This window comes from Chelonia mydas, chromosome 9, assembly GCF_015237465.2.
Source record: "Chelonia mydas isolate rCheMyd1 chromosome 9, rCheMyd1.pri.v2, whole genome shotgun sequence".
NCBI lineage: Eukaryota > Metazoa > Chordata > Testudines > Cheloniidae > Chelonia > Chelonia mydas.
The window spans coordinates 41,360,832-41,378,430 of NC_057855.1; the positions used below are offsets into that span (position 1 = coordinate 41,360,832).

Below are 17,599 nucleotides of genomic sequence, written 5' to 3' on the forward strand. Positions count from 1 at the left end.
GATGGGGGAAAAACCTCTTCCATCACTGTGGCAACATCTACGCTCCAGCAGCATAGCTACAGCCCCACAGCTGTGCTGCTGTCACATTTGTAGTGTAGATGTACCCTTTGAAATGACAGGGGGAAATGGTGCTGTTCCTTCAAAACCTCTGAAACCTTAAAGGCAACTTCAACTGTGTGATGGCTATTTAAAAGGACCGTTTTATGATTTGTTATTATTTATTAGTAGAGCCTAATATTACCTTTTATGCTTCAAAAAAAAATTCTTTGATGTAGCTTCTGCATATTCCTACTTCCTCCCTCTAGTGCTCCTGAACTTCAGGAACCTTCAAGAAAAACAGTGCCTGTTGGGACCACTTGAGTGACCCGCCCTCTGCAGCACCAGATGTTCTGAGCCAAATTTATAAGTGGTCATGCAGTCTCCAACTGCTGCAGTTCTTTCTGTTTTATGGCCTTTTGCAGGCATAGGGGTCTTTACTTCATGCCCAGAGAATTTTTTTCCAACCAAGAATTTCTTGTTAACCTGTTATGGCTTCCTTCCAGGCAGGCACATGGCTTTATGTGGTGTGGGGAACCATAGTTTTAGAAAGTTGGTAGGTAGTAGTTTCTGTGGCATTTAGATTCTTGGACTGTCTATAGCTTGACTCCAGGACACCATGTCCTATCCAGATCCTAAGGACCTGAAGAGAGAGAAACAGGTTTACAAAATGTTTATTTTATGCCCTTCTTTTTTCTGGAGTCAGATGCACATTGCGACGGAATGCACCCCTGTGTTCACACCCTACACGCTATTGTAATAATCTTTGTACAAGGTATGCCTTGTGAGGTGTCATTTGAAAACTCATAACTTGCTGATCAGTAGTATCATGGTTAGGGCCCTACCAAATTCACAGTCCATTTTTGTCAATTTCATGGTCATAGGATTTTCAAAATAATAAATTTCATGATTTCAGCTATTTAAATTTTAAATTTCACAGTGTTGTAATTCTGGGTTCCTGACCCAAAAAGGAGTTGTGCCTTCAGAGCTGGGCAGCTGGAGAGTGGTGGCTGCTGGCCGGGAGCTGAGTTCTGAAGGGAGAGCCGCCAGCAGCAGCAGCACAGAAGTAAGGATGGCATGGTATGGTATTGCCATCCTTACTTCTGCGCTGCTGCCTGCAGAGCTGGGCTCTCAGTCAGCAGCTACCACTCTTCAGCCACCCAGCTGTGAAGACAGCAACGCAGAAGTAAGGGTGGCATGATATGGTATTGCCACTTCTGTGCTGTTGCTGGCAGGGTGCCGCCTTCAGAGCTGGGCACCCGGCCAGTAGCCGCGACTCTCTGGCCGCCCAGCTCTGAAGGCAGCACAGAAGTGAGGGTGGCAATACTGGAACCTCCCTAAAATAATCTTGTGACTCCCCCACCTCTGCAACTCCCTTTTGGGTCAGGACCCCCAATTTGAGAAACGCTGGTCTCCCCTATGAAATCTACATGGCATAGGGTAAAAACAGACAAAAAACCAGATTTCACAGGTGGAGACCAGATTTCATGGTCTGTGACGCATTTTTCATGGCCGTGAATTTGGTAGGCCCTAATCATGGTAAAATGTGCGTAACAGCTTTATGCGTAAAGTTGTAAATTTCCCTTGTAAGATATTAAAAATACATGTTCAGACTCACATAGCACCAAACTGGTCAAACAGACCTGTCTAGAACAAAGGACTGTATGCTTGTCTTAACTTGCATTTAAGTAGTAAACAGAGTAATCAAACAGAAAAGGGGAAGGGAGAAAACAGAGCTCATGCAGGTGAAAAAACCCAGCAGGGAACATCCTTCTATACAAACTCTTTATCTCCTGGTTCTCAGCTGGAAAAGTTTTTCAAGAGGCGAGGGGGGAGACTAAAATTATAAAAAGGAGGGGCAAACATGTCAAGAGACCCCTGTCTCTCTCTCTCTGCCCATCTCCTTCTTTGCAGCTAAGTAGACAAAACAGCCAGTGGACTCTGGGGGAAGGGATCCTGACCTGAAGATTTTGGTCAGTAATGCTGTTGGAAGCATGTGGCGAGAAAGTTTGCTTTGAATCTAATATAATTTAAGCTAGGTAGTGGAAAGCATTTTTATCTTTATTTTCTTGCAGCAATTTCTGACTTTTATGCCCCATTGGTTGTACTCACTTAAAATCTGTCTCTGTGTTGTTAATAAACTTGTTTAATCTAATCCACTATGTTTATGTTAAAGTGTCTGGGTAACTTTTTTTTAAGGTAACAAGCTAGTGTATGTTATTCCCTTAAAGGAATAATAGACTGAATACATTTGAACTGTCCAGGAAAGGGCCGGGCAGTAAATAATATACATTTCTGGGAGGACTGGGAGTCACCTTGCATAAGTAACCAAGGCTTGTAAAAGCCAGAATGTAACCCAAGTGTTGCTGGCACTTACAGTTACACACAGACACTCAGGATGTAGCTTGCATGCTGGAAGGTTGTTTGAGCTGCTCAGGAGGAAGCTACTTCAGCAAGGCATTGTAAGGCACCCCAGGTTGCAGGGCAAGGGTGATACAGCGTCCCACTGGTCTGGACTGCACCCCAGGTGTCACACAGTACCTGCTGTCTGTTACATCTCAGGGGGAGCCTATTCTCAGAAAAGTTCCTTGGCATGCTGTGCCTTTATGGCACCTTGGCACCAGGCACTCCTCTTGACCAGGGGTTCGCAAACTGGACGTCGGGACCCCTCAGGGGGTCGTGAGGTTATTACATAGGGGGTTGCAAGCTGTCAGCCTCCACCCCAAACCCCACTTTGCCTCCAGCATTTATAATGGTGTTAAATATATTAAAAAGTGATTTTAATTTATAAGCGGGAGGGTCACACTCAGAGGCTTGCTATGTGAAAAGAGTCCCCAGTACAGAAGTTTGAGAACCACTGCTCTTGACTGCCCTGCATTCCAGACCTTTGGCTCCATCCTCAAGTTGGGATCCTGTTTCTGTGCAAGGATGGCAGGGACAGATCAACCTCAAAAATCCATTAAATGGGGAAGTAGAAGCCCTTGGTGCCAGGATCAATGTTGTTACCTAGCTCTAACTCACCTGAGCACTTAGGGTATGGTTCTATGGTTGCTCCAGCACCAAAGAAGCTGGGTTCATTGCCAAAGTCAATCAGTGCTGGGAAGTCTTCATTGTCAGGGACTTTGGTGTTGTCTTTTCAGCTGACCAGTGTTGTTTCCCTTAGCCAAGAACTCAGAGAGTCCATTATTCTAACTGGGCTTTTGTTGGTGCTGAGCTCCCCTTACCTCCAGGGTTTCACTAGGGCCCAATGTTTAGGGAAACTTTGCATCTGCCTAAGGATAAAAAGAACTTGAGCTTAGTGGGGCTCTGTACCGGGGGACCCGGTGCTATCACAGAAGTTGAAGAAACATTATAGATTCAAGGGGCACATGGGCAGATCAGTGTTTTCCGATTCAGTTTCCTCGGTTCTGAGGGCATCTCTGGTTCCTTTTCAGTATTTCCAGTTGAGCTCCCCCTTCTTCTGGGGTTGTTGCTGGATCCTCAGTGCCAGAATGCTTCCATCTTCTGCATGGTGCCATCATAGTTAGAAATGAATGTGAGTTTAGTGGTTGTGTTGTAGTCACTAGGTGACACAACTAATGTGTTCATGACAAAATTTAACCCTAGCAGCGGCTTTGTGCATCTCAGGAACAATTTTGTTGCTTTTTATAGAGGGTATGTTTGAGGAGAATGGTTTTGTTCTTTTGTATGACTTTAACTCAAGTAAAAAAAGCACTAGTTCAGAAACTAAACAGTGATATAATTTGTAACTAAAAGGTACAGATTATATTTATTAAAGGGATGACAGTGTTTGTGGTAGCAGAACATAACTGATAGCAAATGTTTCTTGCATTTGTTGAAATGTATATTTGCAAAAAATCTTTGAGTATATTCCAATGCAAAGAACAATTTTCCTGTTGTATGACAAGACTAAACATTATAATAAAACTTTATTTGGTATTTTGGTATTGCATCTTTTGTTTAAACTGTGTTCTAAAATGCTGTGTACAGCTAAATAAATTACAGGGGAAAAACAGGTCAGTTAAGAGGGAAGTTATCATCCGCAAAGACTGGAAATAAAATGCAGAATTAAGGAGGCAGAAATATACAGAAAAGTTTTTTTTTTTTTTTTTTTCCCCCCTACAGTTTTGACTGAACATTTTCTCCCCTGTTCTGATTGGCTGTTTGCTCCAACACCCCCCCCAGTCTTTTCATCTCAGCCTCACTGCACACTCTGTGTCAAACCCACCTATTTCCCCGCCCCTACAGTCCTCCTGTAGCTTATCCTTTTTCATCTTAACCCCCCCAAAAACCCAGAAACAAACCTGTGGAACTTGCATGATGTTTGCTGTTATTACATGGTTTGCTCTGCTTGTGTATTCTACCACTTTCCCCTACTCTTTGTTTGTCCTGTCTGTTTAGACTGGGGTCTCAAAGATGCGGCGACCCTTGGAGTTATTTGCTGTAGCCCACGAAACTCCCCTCACTCACCACCCCCTCTCCCTCCCAGTATGCTGTGTCCCCGCTCCTTTGCCTACCTCCAAGCGCTTCCTGCTGCCAAACAGCTGTTTGGCAGTGCTTAGCGCTTTCCAGGAGGGAGGGGGAAGGAGCGGGGAGCCGTGTGCTAAAGGGAGGAGGCGGAGAAGGAGAAGAGGCTTGGCCAGGGCAGGGATTTTGGGGAAGGGGTTGGAATAGGGGCAGGGAGGGGGCGGAGTCGGGATGGGGACTTTGGGGAAGGGGTTGGAATGGGGGTGGGAAGAGGTGGGGCAGGGCCTCATGGAAGGGCTGGGGCTGGGAGCGGGGGTGCTTTTGTACCTTTATATGAAAAGGTGTCAGTGATGCGGCCCTCGGGCCAATGTACTAGTCCTCATGTGGCCCTCATGGTGATTTGAGTTTGAAATCCCTGATTTAGACAGTATGCTCTTGGGTGCAGGAACCACAATGCCTAGCATGGTGGGGCTCAATTCTTGCTTGCTCCCTAGGCAGTACCATAATAAACATGATTAATAATAGTCCTGTATTACAGACTCTAAAGAGGAGAAGGAGGCTTTTGAAAAGGTCAGGGAGGAAACTAGTATCAGATGGGGAGGGAGCAGAGACAGATGAGCTCCATGAAGTAGGCTGTAGCTAATCCCTAGAGGACTTTAAAGAACAGTGAGGGCAATTTGGAACTAAATCCTGAAATGAATGGGATTCAGTGGAATTGCTGGAATATAGGAATGATATTATATGTCTGAGTGAAGCTTTATCAGCAGTTTGCTGCTCATGCAGTATGCTGCAGAGGATGGGTGAGCTGGGCTGGGCATTAGTTGTAGGCTACATCTACACAGCAAAAAAAAGACCTGTGGCAGCAAGTCTCAGAGTCTGAGTCAACTGCTTGAGCTTGCGCTGAGGGGCTGAAAATAGCAGTGTAGATGCTGGCCTCAGATTGGAGACCGGTTCTGAAACCTAGTGGGGAGGATATCTGAGTCTGTTGACCCAGGTTCTGAGACTTGCTTCCAGGGGTGGGTGGTTGGTGATGGTTTTTTGTCATTATTTGTTTACTGTGTAAATGTATCTATAAAGAAGGAAGTAAATATAACAAGATGGTAAGAAATAAAGGTTGCGATGGGGATTTCAGCAGAGGTGGAGTCAAACTAGTGGCATACACAGGGAAATATTGGAGAGGTGGTTTTAGTTTGAATCACTTCTGTCTTTGAGAGGAACTACAGGTTTATTTAGTCAAAAAAGGCAAGAGTGGATAGGGAAGCTCTGTCATGGAAGCCAAAACTTTAAGAAAACATGCAGTAAATTTGTCTGCCTCAGCTTTTGGATGCTTGAGGCAGACAAATCTTGTTTCTGATTTTCAGATAAGCTGAGGACCCACAGCTTGAGTTGATTAAAGTGTAAAATTGGCTGTGTAGGTTTTCAAAGTTTTGTTTTCAATTGGTAACCATTGGAATAAAGTGGTAATTCAGGCAAATGGTAGGGATAACACATCCAACAAGAAAAGGGGTAGATAGTTTGGCTCCAGTGTTGGAACATAACCAAGGATTCCAAAGAGGAAGAGTGTAGAGGAAGACTACCATCTGAAAAAGAGTAGATATGCAAGAATCTCTGGATGCTTCCTATGTGTATAGAGCTGATCTAGGAGTATGAAGTAGTCAGTTTCAGAGACTCAACAAACAGTACTAAAAAGAGATAAGGCTTACTTGTGGAGGTTTGAAATGTCTTTGCTGCTATCTTATTGGACTTCATTTGTGGGATTAAGTAAATAACTTGGAGGGAGTGGTGTGTGTGTGCGCCTGTATGTGGGAGAGGGGAAGATAAGTAATGTGAGAGGATGAAATATGATTCTCTTGGGCTGTGATCATCTGGAGTTCTGCACTGGTAATACAATACATTACTATAAAATTTTTCTTTTTGTAATGACTGAGGGTATGGCGCGGAGGGAAAGGAGTGAAGAGAAGAGGTGCTATTTTGTTTTTTATTTGCATGTGAAGAAAGGGCTTATGACTCTAAACTGTTTATAGTGGGGTGGTTAGTGTTCATTGTGTTCACATAAAGTAGTAAATAAATTCCATGAATTCCTAACCTTTTGAGCTAGGAAGAGGAATGGTCTGTGAGTTTTGAGAAGATTTTCAACTGGCGGCTGAAGCATAAATCCTAACACACAAACAAGCAAAAAGTTTTACCTGCCAACATTAGTAATGAAAATAGGAAAAATTTGATTTATCAACCTGTTGAGAGTTGGTCAAAAAGTACATAAAAGAAATAACCTCTTGACTACTTTTTGATGATCTCCCTCTTTTTAATAAAACTTCTGAAAATACTCCCTTATTAAAACAGCTATAATCTGTTTATTCCTACACAACTGTTTTTATCCTAATAATAATCCTTTGCATTCCTATAGTTCCCACAATTCATGAATCATATAAAATACTTCAGATACTCAATGATTAAGCTTTGCCCTGGGAGGTAAGTGGTCATACCCATTTTATAGATCAAGAAAATGAAGTATTGATAGGTTTATTTGATTTATGTAATGTCAACTAACCATTATGATTCTCAGTCCTCTGGGTTCAACAGAAGCAATGCTGCCTCTGAGGCACTATTGAAGCATTAATGTTTTTTTAATATTTAAATTTTTACGCTGGCCATAGTGGTGATAGTAGAATTGTGTGTTTTATGCAAAGTAGGTGATAGACACCATAATTAAAATGTGTTAGTTTAGATCTGGTTTCAGTAAAGCACTTAAGCATATGAGGAGTGTCATTGACCTCAAGAAAAGCATAAGCTTAAGTTCTTTGCTGAATTGGGGCTTTAATGCTTAAATTAAGGAAGAAAATACTTTTAAATGTAACTCTTAACCAAATTTTTGATCGAATTAAATATATCTGGGTGGTCAAGTCATGGAACTGTATCAGATCATATCTTTTCATAGTTAATTTATGTAATGGTCTTTGTTTTTCAGTTGTCCATTAACTTTGTAATTGGCATAGTACATTACATGTTATTTATTTATATTGTACTTATGAGCCAAAGTGCTGGGGAAGGATAACAGTAGGATATAATATTAAAAGGAAAAAAGTCAACAGTATAAACTAGTAAATCAGCAAGTGGTTCTTGGTGAGAGCAAGCTGTTGGGTTTACATGAACAGGAAGAAAAATCAAATAATTCAAAGTTATATTAAGCAGAAAGGTAGTGAGACATTTGTACTTGTCATTTTAATCCTAAGGAAAAAGTGCAGGCTAGAGAAGATAGAAGAGAAAAAACAAAATATTTGTAAATTAATGGAACAAATAAAAAAGTAAATGAAGGATTAATTCAGCTGCTAAAGTTAAAAGTTGCAATGAGAACTTTAAAGCAAGTAAGTATCACGGTACCTGCTTTACAGCAATAATTACCCATTTGCCTGATTTACTGTCTGATTCTTCAAAGGATTAAGGAGGAGTCCCATTGGTTACAAATTTCTGCACAATTGTATTGGTCTGGCCATGCAGATTCCTTTGCAGAGTTGGCGCCTTACTATGTACCTGACTTATGGCTTGGTCCTTAGGTTTGCTGAGTACCTGGACTTCTCATTGGCTTCAACAAAAGTTTCAGGTGCTTTTCATCTTTTGGAATCAGTTCTGTAAAATGTGTACTCCCAGGGCATTTCCCACATCAAATTAGGATTCTTTATCGCTTCATATTCTATCTTCTTCCGTTTCCTCAAAATAATGTTTGTGATATGATGCAAGCCTTCATCTCTTCCTGTTTTATCATAACAGAATTATATTTAAGATGCTTAGTAAGATTTCCCAAGCCCTTTTAGATGAATCTGCTTCTAGGGTTTCAAAATTAATTTTATTGGTGGGAAAGTTTGTGGTAAGACGCTGAGTTGGGACTCAGAATATCTGGATTCAATTCCCAGCTGTGCCACAGACCTCTTGTATGATCCTGGGAAAGTAATTTCATTTCTCTGTGCCTTAGTTTACCATCTGTAATAATGGGCATAATAGTACTTTTAGTCTACTTATATCTTAAGATAGTCCATCCAGGGGCTTTGTCTTATGTGTATGTATAGTGCCTAGCACAACAGGGTCCTAGTCTGAATTAGGACCTCTAGGTGCTACTGTAATACAAATAATATTATTAATAATATATTAAATTATTTAGCTATGGAAACTTTCAGTTGCAGCAGCTGATATCAGACATGAATAGCTGGTAAGTATTTGTGTGCACTACAGTATTAGATTAGGAATATTGTTTCTCATCCTCATTTGAAATGTGAACTGTATATTCTCAATTTAATGCATTTTTATATGGCACTTTTAAAAACACATCTGGTAAAATATGTAATAGCTGGAATGTTTTTGCTTTGACTGGGAGCTTTTACTGAGGAGATGCCCTTTTAGGGAATGAAAATCTACTCTTTTATGAAGCACTACAAAAATTAGCCATAAAAAGGAAGAGGAAAAAATCCTTTACCATTGCATTTAAAATGTTTGGATTTTTGAATGTTAGTGTATTAAATGGGATTTTTTTTAGTGTAAATAGTTTAATTGGGAATACAAATATAAATGATTAACCTCTCTATTTAGAACTATTTTCCATGAGTTTATCTTTCTGTTTTAGATAACAGTTAGGTAAATTTTGTGAGAGGTTTGCGACATTCCTGTCTTAGTCTCTCCACTAGAACTGATAGTATCAAATATTTTAACATGTACTCTTTCTCAAGTGACATGATTTTTTTTGTCACATAAAGCAAATTAAAATGTAAGCAGATGTGTCCTAACTTTATTTCTACTTTGATTGGAATGAACATTGGTTGTGATCAGTCATAAGATTCAAAGAGGTCTTTATTTCCGTGTGCCTTTGGTTTCCCACCATCTGTTTGATCATTTGAAATACCAGTTTTAGTGTTTAAAGCCGCTCTTTGGGGATTGAAATGCTTGAGGGGGTGGAACGGAACATGGTTTCTCAAATCTCTAGGTGACCAGTTCAAATCAACCCCAACCCGGTAGTGACCAAAAGTCAGGGCCACTTATTAACTGTCTGAATGAAAAATAGGTGCTGGTCTCAAATCCCTTTGTCGTAGGTATGTATCTAATATCAAAATTCACACCTTTTTATAAGGTCAGCAGAGTGGTCAAAGCTTGAACGGCAAGGAGATGGATCTACCTGTGGAGGGCCAAGTCAGAATTGAGGTTCACTGGTCAGGAAACTTAGCTGTCTTATGCTTAGTTGTCTTAACAAATCAGAGCTCAGATTTTCTGGGTAATCTGCTGCAAATTGACATTAAAATAATCTAGTGTCCTTAAATGAAAAAAGGACATAAAGCCTATTTCTTTTTTCCTTTGCAGATCATCTTTTAAAACACAGACTTTGGTTGCAGTTTCTCAGAGAACAGCCTTGCAGAGTAAATTAATCATATTCTGTATTCGTATGACTTTACAGACTTCCCTTAAAGATTAGAGGTGTGTAGGTATTTAGACTCTTATTTAGGAAGAAAGCTTCAGACCAGGCTGCATTTATGGAACACTTTCTTTCCAAATTACTGGATTTCAGTAAAGGGATCTAATTAGTAGGGAGAAGTTACTAGATTACGTTTGGGATGCACAGTGCCAAAGGAAATAATAGTGGCACTATTATTGTTTCATTTCTGGTATGTTGAACTCAGACTGGGTTCTGGCAGCTGTCAGAAATAAAACATAGTTAAGTTTTGATGGGAGCAGAATTTATATTTGATCTTGGTCCTGTGACTTGCTGGTTAACCTTTAGTGAATAACTAAAGTTCTGTGTTCCAGTTTAACAGATGTACAAAATTCCTTGAAACTTGCTACCGCATAGTGGTGGTGAGTGCTAATGTTTGACATGAACAGTCTGTCATGAAAGGCCATATAATGTAAGACTATTATTAATTGAAAAATTATTGCAGAAGTGCACTTTATTGAGCTCATGCCTCTTAGGTTATATAATATCAGGAGGTCATTCTGAGATTTTCTGTGTCTTTGAGTAGGTTTAAAAGCAAATATCCAAAGAACAATTGGATGATTAGGGCCTTGTTGGTTTTTTGCTTCTGTTGAGCTATTCTGTTTCTCCTTTCCATGTTTGTAATAATTTTTATTATTATTTTTCAAAGGGAAACTCATTCAAATTTTTAGTTTCCAAATATTGGGATTCAGTGAAAAAATACAGTGTCTTTTTAGGTTGATGGTGGAAATGATTTGTCTATAATTTTAACTCTGAGAAGGTTAAATATGTAATAGATTTCCAATCACATTGTGTTAACTGGAGCTCCTTTTGTTTCGCTAACTGTCACAGAATGTTGACAGCTTTGGGAAAGAGACTTAAGGTTGCTTTGTGTGTGTGAGAAATGGCGAACAGCGTATAGGTAGTCTGTAGAAAAGGAGTCTGAGAAGCGTCCCTCTTCAGAGCCTGACCATGAGAGAGCAGAAGGTTCCTCCATAAGGAGTGCCCCTTCAGCTGCTATGGCTCTGAAGCCGGTTTTGGGTGAGAAATGTCAATAGTTTTTCTCACCTGTGGCCTCCTCAAAGCATTCAAAACCATCTGAGATTGATCAGCCACAATCTTCATCTCACAAAAAGGTGATTAAAAAGGTCTTCCATTGCCAAATAGAGGTCTGGTCATAAGCATCAGTACTCACTGACACTGTATGAGGCAGTGCTGTGGACTCTGGTAGGACCATTGAAACCAGTGCCTTCTCTTTTACCAGGGAGATCTTTGACCATGGCACCTTCAGATCTTGTACTAGTTCCAGCAGCTGTATGCTTAATTCTGCTGTTGGTGCTGTCGATGATGCAAGCCATTCTTGTGGCAAATGACAGTTTTCCCCCCGGGATGGTTCTTGGAGTATCCAGGACTGGGAGTCACCTTGTTAGCCTCTGCCTGCAGTAAGAGGGAGTGGCTTTCTTGTGGTAGCTGGATGTGGATTCCTGCACACCACCAGTCTTTCAGCTACTCAAGCACTCCTCTGTGGGCTATGCCACCCTTACTTTGTCTTTCAGGTTGGCAATAGGTACACTCCAGTCATGAGTTCCTTTGAGTCCTTTCCCTGTGATATCCGGCCCGTGACATTGGTTAGTCACAGAAATTCCAGATCCTTTGCACTGAGAGGTACAGCATACCCCACTTTTGCCTTAAACCACCACTTCTGCAAACCACACAACACTTGTGAGCACTTAAGACAAAAATGGATTTATTTAAGAAGGAATAAATATTTAACGAGAAATGAGAGTGGTGAAAACAAATGGTGCAATACAAAATTTTAAAACGTGAACCTGGATCTACACTCACAGTTTTGTGTTCAGTGGTGATTGCCATCCTGATGAGGCATTGTTTTTGGTTGCAGGCCTCCGGTATATCAGGGAACTACAAAATACAGTAGAAGACTTACCATTTGAGCGCACTGAGCTTTTTTCTCAGAAGATAGATGATGCCATGTGCACGTTAAAAGATTCTTGGGCAGTTCTTCGCTCACTGGAGGTCTACATCCTAGTGATGAAGAGGAAACACATGCTCAGCACAGCCCTTACTACACTCAGGATGTTTCTAAATCGGAGATCTAAGCATCCTAGGTGTCACCCGTCGGCCTCATCCATAGCAGGCCTTTCTCACTGGCTTCAAAACAATCATTTTTACATCACAGTCGAGGGCAGCATATAGACTGTAAATCATCTCCAATTTTAGACATCCACCCCCTATTTGGAGAGTCTATCTTCCTTTTACGTTCCACGGACAGAAATTTTTTCAGGCAGGTGAGTTCTTAGCAGTGTGAAGGAGGGATATATTTTCCAATTAATATTCTTCCCCTTCACCATCCTTTTTCAGGGACTTCTCTCATGAGGCTATATTAATATACAATGTGTACAGTCTCTCTTGGATCTGAGAGCAGTTGAGGAGGTTCCTTACCAACACAGAGCAAGAGGGGCTTCTCTTGCCTCTACTTCCTGGTTACCCTAGCATCTGTTATCCCTTCCTTGGAGATGGGAGATTGATATGCTCTCAATCTGCAGGATGTGTACTTTTAATGTGGCAATCTATCCTGGCCAGAGAAAGAGAGTATTTTCGATTCACGACAGGCAGTGTGTACTAATAGTACACAGTACTGCCTTTCAGTCTATCCATTGCCCCAGAGGTGTTCAACAAATATATGGCAATAATAGCAGCTCCTCTATGCCATTCAGAGATTCAGAGACTTCCTTATCTGGATAATTGGCTAGTTTGGAAAAGATCAGGTTCCCACATCCAAAACAGCATCTTGCTCATCGGACATCCTTTTCTTCTCGTCTTGGTCTAAAATTAAATATAGACAAATAGACGTTACAACCAACACAAATAATAAATATCGTAGGGACAGATCTAAACTGTACAGCCAGTGTGGTTCATCTTCCGATGGACAGATTCCAGTCCATAGTCTCTCTGTCCAAAATCCTCCAATCACAACAATACTGATGTCCTTGGGTTTGTGTTTAGCTGTTAAGTCACATGGCCTCGTCCAAGTATGTGAGTTAGCATACCAGACTTCACCACAGGTGTCCTCTTCAGACCTGGATCCACATGGTATATTGCCTAAAGAGGCATTTTGTGTACATGTTGATTTGTGTGCCTGCTTGAGTGCTTCAGTCTCTGAATTGGTGGATGGGCCCTCAAAATGTACGCAAGGGTATTCCCTTCCTGCCAGCAGAACCAACTGTGACTCTGGTAATGGATGGCTCCACCAAAGGTTGGGGAGCCCACCTGGGTCAGCTTCAGGCTTAGGCACTTTGGAGCAAAACATCCTGGGCCTTACATATAAATATACTGGCCCTTTGAATCGTTCAGAGAGCTTTTGAGATGTTAGTTTCCACCATCAGAAACCGGGGGGGAGGGGGTTCGGGTGTTTATTGACAACACCACTGTTTTATCTGAACAGACAAAGAGATCTGAGATCTAATCAGTTATGCCAAGAAATGATCCATGTAGGGAACTTGTGCATAAAGAACAATGTCTTGCTAAAGGGAGTGATGAATACTATTGCAGTTTTCTTCAGTAGGAACTTCCTAAACCGTCTTGAGGCATCAGTACACAGACCTTCCACATCGGCTCTTCCAAGTAATAGACATCTTTGCAACCAACCTGAAGAGCAAATGCAGGAAATTCTGCTCCAGATTCTTTGACAGATGTCTTCCTTCTCCCTTGGTCAGGTCTTCTGATGTATGCGTTTCCTTCTGTCCCTCTAATTCTGAGGGTGATCAGGAAGCTAAAGAGACAAAACAACTTTAATCCTCATAGCACCAGCCTGGACAAGGCAGTACTGACCTTGTGTGTCATAACCAAGGTGATATACTGCACCTTACTCTATAGTCTCTTTACCTCACAGTGTGGATGATCTCTGGTTGAGCAGTGAGGGAAGAGTACTCACAGAATGTCCAAGCCATTTTGGTGTGCAGCAGGAAGGACACAAACAGAGCCAATTATGCAGCAAAATGGAAATGGTTCTTAGCTTGGGCTGAGTCTCACAAGTTGTCACCGCGCAATATGGAAACTAGGAATATAATAGAGACTTCGCTGCATTTGAAATTGTCTGGCCTCTCCATCGGTTCAGTGAGGGTGCATTTAGTCTCCGTTTCTGCGATACGTCTACCAGTAGATAGATTTTCTGTCTTTTTTGCATCTCTTGGTATCTAGGTTTTTTTGTTTTTTGTTTTTTTAAAGAGCATTGTTCATATGTACCTTCCTGTGTCTGATCCAGTACCCTCACGGGACCTGCATTTGGTTCTGTACAGTTTAATGGGTTCCCCATTGAACCTTTAGCAACAACTTACTTATCTTTGCTATCAAATGAAAACTGCATTTCTGGTAGCAGTTAGTTACTTCTGCATGACGGGTGTTGGAGCTCCAGGCATCATTAGCTGTGAACCCCCTGTTTCATGCCATTTCACAAAGACCGGGTTTCTCTTAGGTGATATCCTATGTCTATGCCTAAGATTGTATCTGCATTTCACCTCACTCAGTTCATTCATCTTCCAGTGTTTTTTCAGAAACCCCATTCCAGCAAACCCAAGAGAAGCTTCTTTCTTTGTACGTTTGGAGGGCTCTCTGTCCTTCTATCTGGACAACACAAAATATTCTCAGATCATCTGCTAGACTTTTTTAGGCTTTGGTGAAAGGAGTAAAGGGCAACCGGTTACAACCAGTGTATATCTTACTGGATATCTTACTGTAACCAACTCTGCTATAATCTAGCAAAGGTTTCTCCTCTGAGAGTAATAGCACATTCTGTTTGGTCAGCTATCTTGAGTAACATAGTGGTGATGGACATTTGTGTGGTCCTTGGTATTTACCTTTTCTAGACAATATGCTGTTACTGAATCTTCCCAGGACAATGCCAACTTCAGAAGTCAGCCCTGCTGTTTCCCTTCAAGTAATCTGAAGTCCCATCACCTGCAAGGAAACTGCTGGTGAGTGAAATGTATGTGTGCACAGACACTTGAAGGAGAAAAAAGTTATCTATCTGTGCAATAACTGTTGTTCTGTGAGATGTGTTGTGCAGTCCTCCTCCTTCCCCCGCTACTTCAGGTATTAGTAAGCCGTCCAAAGGAATGGAGAATGAGGTGGTGGCCACAACTCTTTTATACCCTCAACTCTGTGTGCACGAGAATGGCAGGGGAACATGCATTGTCTTGTGGTACTTCTGGAAAAAGTCCTTTCCTCACACACTCAGTAGATTATAAGCTTTGTAATATACCTTACAAGAAACCTTTTGCATAAAGAATATTCCAGTTATGTTATATTTACACTCATAAGCATATTTCCATAAAACATATGGAGTGCAATGTCACAGTAGGTAATAATTTATTTTCTTCAGCACCATGGTGTGACATACTAGAGGCTCTATGATATTGAAAAAAGCTGGGGGGAGTAGAAGAGAAGAAAGAAGCTGAAGGTTTTGATGCTTGTTGCATTTAGCAGCCAGCCATAAAAGGTTTTTTGTTTTTTGGCATTTGGGAGGTAGTCCTAAGGAGACTTTACACTTGTTAGTGGGTGTTAGAATTCTTCATTCCCAGTAACAGCAACCAAGGTCAGTGACTAGCTGACCTATAGCACTTCACATTTATATCCAAAGCTATGTCCAACAATGATGGGGTTAGCCATTGATGCTTCTGCTGAAGTATTAGCAGCGGAATAGTTGATTTTTGGTATTTAAATTGTACTTGTCAGAGATAAAACCACACTGCAGCACAGTTCAGGATAGCAGCAGTTCACATTTTTCTGAAGTATTTCATGCTGTTAACTGATGGATAGCTGAATCTACCTTTAGTGCACATTTTGAAAGTTATTTCAACAACCATTATGGTTACAGATGATTTTTTACATGAAAACTTGATTACTAGAGTGCAGTTATTAGCAACTTCACAGGAAAGGATAATTATAGTAACGTGATTATTTGGACACAAAAATTATTTGGTCTTTCTGTTTGGCTCTTCTAATGTGTTTTTATGTACATCAAACCCTCACAACAAAAAGAAAATTAGGGAACTAAACATACAGTATGTTAACTGAAACGTGGTGAGGAAGTGAAAATCAGTGTGTTAGTCTATATTACTCAGTTTTTCCTATCTGGAAGAGATTTCAGGGAACAGAAAGTAGTAATAGCTTCATTTTGAAAAAAGTTAGCATGTAATGGGTAAAATATTTGCAGAACTACAGATGAAGCAAGTAAACTGGGTCAGAGTCTGATGTAGCATAGGACCTAATCCAAAACCCACTGACATAATACAGAGAAACTCCTGATAACTGCCATGGGCTTTGGATTGGGCCCCACGTGAGGAGATTGCAACAGAAAGTTAACCCTCTTTCCCTTCCCCCCCCAAAAAGTTTGCAAAATAGTAGTGATAAGAGATATATTGGAGGTATATTAAGCAATAAGTGTGTTCACATGGTATAAAAGTACTTCCTTTAAACATGTGAAAGAGGGAACTACAGGAAAAAAAGAGCAATTCTTGCCTGATTTCAGTGTGTGGTTATGGTCGGAAAAGTGACTGTTAAAAGGGGGTGTTTTTACTCACCTGATTTGATCCATGTGTGTTCAGTCATACTTTTTGTTTGCTTTAACAACAATTCGATGTTTTAGAACTGCAGAACCGATAAAGCTCAGAGCGTGAGCAGGATTCTTCTATGACTTAGGTCAAAACATAGAATTTGCTAGTGTTGTTTCGTTTGTAGCATCTTTATTACTGATGGTGATACATGGGCCAGAAAACAACAACACCACCGCTTGACTTTCAGTTTACAGGTACATTTTGTTAGGCTGGCTGTTTAAAATCCTTTCTACCTTCCTCTTAAAATTGTGGATTTCTATTTTAAATAGATTGGGACTTCTAGACATCCTTGAAATAGTGATTTTTATAAACGTCTACTTTTTAGTTGTGGTGGAATTAATATCTTTTCCTTACAGCTGTGATAGAACCTTTAGCATACTTTAGTATTTAAGGAGCTGAACTTTAATAAATGGAATTTATTAGCTGCCAAAAATTACATTATTTCCTAGACTTGAACACTTTTTAGATCTTTTCTTTTTGGCTCCGGAGTAGTTTTAACTTTTCCCCCTTAGATTTATCTTTTGCTTAACTTTCACAATGGCTTAATGTGGGGGAGAAGGGACTGCAGTGTGGCTACTACTGCTCTTGCTCTTCTGGCAAAAGTGCTTGTTGTGAATTCGTACAATCAGTTGGATTGCAGCAGAACCTGTTTGAAAGCTCTTCACTAGCCTGATAAAGGGCCTTTATGGTTTGAAAGCTTGTTGATGCAATAAAAGGTAATGTGTGATAAAAACTTATCTGCTGGGCTTCAACAGCACTTACATTTAGTCATGTAGTGTAGTTAATAGCATGCCCATGTCTTCAAGACTTGAGACCAGAGGAATTTATTTGTGTTTTGTTTTGTTTGGAAAGGCATCTGGAAATTCCAAAAAACATAGAACAGTAGGTATGTTCACCTGGTACTTATTGAAAATGTTAACTAAGTAGTCCAGATCAGTTTGGTGTTACAAATTTTAACTTGTGTACGCAGAGGAAAGTTATTTCGGAGTTTTGGCTGCCTTCTTCAAACAAGAGC

The 17,599-nt window shown here is 40.7% G+C and overlaps 1 protein-coding gene across 15 annotated transcripts in view; it reads left to right on the plus strand.

The window, feature by feature from the left end:
• PIK3CB (phosphatidylinositol-4,5-bisphosphate 3-kinase catalytic subunit beta) overlaps window positions 1–17,599 on the plus strand; it is a 182,620-nt gene that overhangs the window by 37,208 nt on the left and 127,813 nt on the right. The window contains exon 1 of one of the 15 annotated variants that reach the window (XM_043521932.1): window positions 16,506–16,778. The exons of 13 other annotated variants lie outside the window; for them this stretch is intronic. The gene's annotated coding sequence lies outside the window, so the exon portion shown is untranslated. Of the gene's footprint in view, window positions 1–16,505; window positions 16,779–17,599 lie in introns of those variants that run through there. One more of the 15 variants, XM_037908182.2, reaches the window with a different exon arrangement.